This window comes from Pteropus medius, unplaced genomic scaffold (assembly GCF_902729225.1).
Source record: "Pteropus medius unplaced genomic scaffold, Ma_sr-lr_union100, whole genome shotgun sequence".
NCBI lineage: Eukaryota > Metazoa > Chordata > Mammalia > Chiroptera > Pteropodidae > Pteropus > Pteropus medius.
The window spans coordinates 5,196,240-5,199,432 of record NW_024344437.1 but is presented as its reverse complement, the minus strand read 5'-3'; the positions used below and the strand labels follow the sequence as shown (position 1 = coordinate 5,199,432).

The window sequence follows — 3,193 nt, the reverse complement described above, 5'->3', positions numbered from 1 at the left end:
GTTATGTCTTCTCCCGACCTCCTTGAAACTACTGCGGGCTAACTTGTTAGCTTGCAAGGAGGGTAAGAACTCAGAGACTTCATGGATTTGGACAGTTTTGGTGATGAGGATGGGACACGGAGAGAGGCGTTGCTTTCTGAAAAATGAAGGATGAGGGCCCCATGGGCCAAAGAATGGGATTTGAGAGAAGTCTATTGGAATTAGTTGCAAATGTAGCAAATTGTTGACCAAATTGTATGGTTAACCAGGCAATAAATGGTTCTCCCCGTTACCACCTGCTATTGAGGAGGAATTGGGGCGGGGGGGCGGGTTGCAGGCTGAGTGCTAGAAAATAGACTCAAAGACAGCAGCCCCGATGGTGGCTAACTCTCCTGTTAGGAAGAAGGAAGATGTTTCTCGCCAACCTTGCAGTCAGCCTCAAGTCTGTCCTCTTGTAACAGCTGGCAATAATATTCATCTTGGGACAATTCGATATCAATATGGGAAAAAATTAACCTTGACTTTACCTCATAACATTCACAAAACGGATAAAGTAACAGCTAAAGCCGGAAGACTTTTAGAAGACAACATAAGATAAAATCATCAAGATTTTGAGGGTAAGGGAAAAGATTCTTAGGATGCAAAACATGAACTATATGAAAATCGATTAATTGAATTTCATCATCAAAATTAAATTCTGCTACTCTTTGAAACATATTGTTAAGAAATTAAAAACCAGTCTATAGCCATGCCACCCTGAATAAGCCCGATCCCGTTTGATCCCAGAAGCTAAGCAGGGTCGGGCCTGGTTAGTATGTGGATGGGAGACTACCTAGGAAGACCAGGTGCTGTAGGCGTAAAAAATAAAAAATTAAAGGATTGTAAGCTGACAAGGTCCTTGCAATCTGTGAGGTCAACCAAGGGTTGCCTCGCCTAAAAAATAAATTAAATGAATGAATGAATGAATGAATAAGTAAGTAAATAAATAAATACCAAGACACTAAGTGGAAAAATATTCACAGTACATATATCTGAAGATTTATATTTCTAATATGTAAAGAACACTCAACTCAATGATTGAAAAGACATAAATCCAACTTTAAATGGACAAAAGATTTGAACCAGCATGTCACAAAAGATATGCAAATAATCACTAAGCACATTAGAAGATGGTCAGTATCATTAGTATCAGAAAAAATGCAAATTAAATCACAATGAGATACCACTGCACAGAAGTGTTAGTGAGGATGTGCAGCAATCGAAACCCTCATACCTTGTTGGAGAGGATGTAAATGAGCATGAACATTCTAGAAAGTTTTCTTATACATTTCTTATACATCTGGCAATTTTCTTATACATTTAACATATAACTCAGCAGTTCCACTTCTTGATATTTGCCCAGGAGAAACAAAAACATATGTCCATGCAAAGAATTTTATATGAATGTTCATAGCAGGTTTTTTATAATAGGAAACTCCGAAGTCCATTGACAGGTGAATGAATAAACAAGTTGTAGTCTATACATAGAAGGAAATACTTCTCGGGAAATAAAAAGAAACAGACTACTGATTGATGAAAAAACACAGTTGAATTTCCAGAACATTATGTGAGTGGGGAAAAAGCCAGAACAGGAGAGAACATTTTGTGTGATTTTATTTATATAAAAGTCTGGAATAGGTATAATGAATTTACCGTGGAAGAAAGCAGATCACTGATTGTCCGGGCTGCAATCGTGGGAGCAATGTCTGCAAAGTGGCACAAGGCAACTTTTTGGATGGTATTATTCTTGATTGATGGTGGTTACATGGGAGATATATGTCAAAGCTCATCAAGCTGTACATTTAAAATAGGTGCATTTGAGTATATGTAAACAATACTTTAAAAAGTTGATTTAAAAGGAAAGAGCCTCAAGTTTAAAAAAAATTAACGTGGTATGTCAAAGTGACCCAGAAGCAACCTTAAAAGGGTTCCCACTGGCAAAGGTTGACAGTTTAAACATCAAAAAGAGAATAATGGCTGTGGATGCTTGAAATACAAGGAATGTGTAAAAAGGCATTATTGCATAGTTACATGAGTGTGCTCACTTAAACACCTTCCTATGCACGCGTACATCGAAAAACAAAATTTACCTGTTTTTTTCCTTAAAAATCTTTTCTGTGAGCAGTAACTGTTCTGGAACTAGAAATCTTAAAACTGGATTACATTTTTAGAATCTCGAGTTTGTTTAGTTTTGAATTACTTCTTTAAAAAATATTTTTATAATATTTTCAAGCAAAGCCTAGATGAAGTTTTGAAAAGCCACGTTACATTGCCACTTGCCTTGAGAATGCTTGAGGACGTACCTTGCTAATAACTTCCAACTACGGGGAGCTTAAGTGACCATGTGCCCCAGCGTCACACTCTAAAACACGTTGCTTCGTTTGTACTGAGCCCATGTTTTCCATGGCTGCTCTTAGCCAATGACTGATGGCAGCAGGCTTGCTAAGGAAGCCGGTTCCTGAGCCACAGGACTTTCAGAAGGCCAGCTTGGCTAAAGGCCACCCTGATGGCCTCGATAAACTTTCGTTTGACTTCATGGAAATCAAGAACGCTCTCCCCAATCTTCCTCCCTTTCTCTTTCTTTCCTTTTCTAGGAGTCAGATTTGCATCCCAGCTGAACAGCTCGTCCGGCCTTTCCCTGCTCTCTCTCCATTTTTTTCTCATAGGCATTTACTTCAGTAAAATCCCTGCAGGTTTAATTACATCTTGGTGTCAATTTTTTGGAAAACCTGAACAAATACACAGTCCAATGCAACATTCAGTTCGCTTTTTATAGCAATCGAGGCCCACCAATGGTTCTTAGGCTCTTATATTTAGCCTTATTAAATTTTGTCTTGTTAATTTAAGGCTAATTCTTCAACATCAAGATATTTGTGAATCATGATTTCATCATCTTTCATATCTATTACATTTCCCACCTTCGTAACATTCAAAAATTGGTGAGTAGTTATGTCTTCTTCAAGTTTAATAAAAATATTACATTAAAATATCAGATGACAGAAATTTTTGGTCAATCAAAATCTATAATAGACCTGATAGCACAAAGAAGTTCGTGTTTTCATAAACTGAATAAGAATTAGAGAATTATAAGGATAGTAAATTTTATGTAGCTAGAAGGTGGATAGTATCCTTATAATCGAATTGTACATCTCCTCCTACAACGTTTTGCACACAG

The 3,193-nt window shown here is 37.2% G+C and overlaps 1 pseudogene; it reads left to right on the top strand.

Annotated features, from left to right (window-relative positions):
• Positions 1-717: 717 nt before the first annotated feature.
• On the top strand, positions 718-836 carry LOC120610694 (uncharacterized; annotated as a pseudogene).
• Positions 837-3,193: the final 2,357 nt, after the last annotated feature.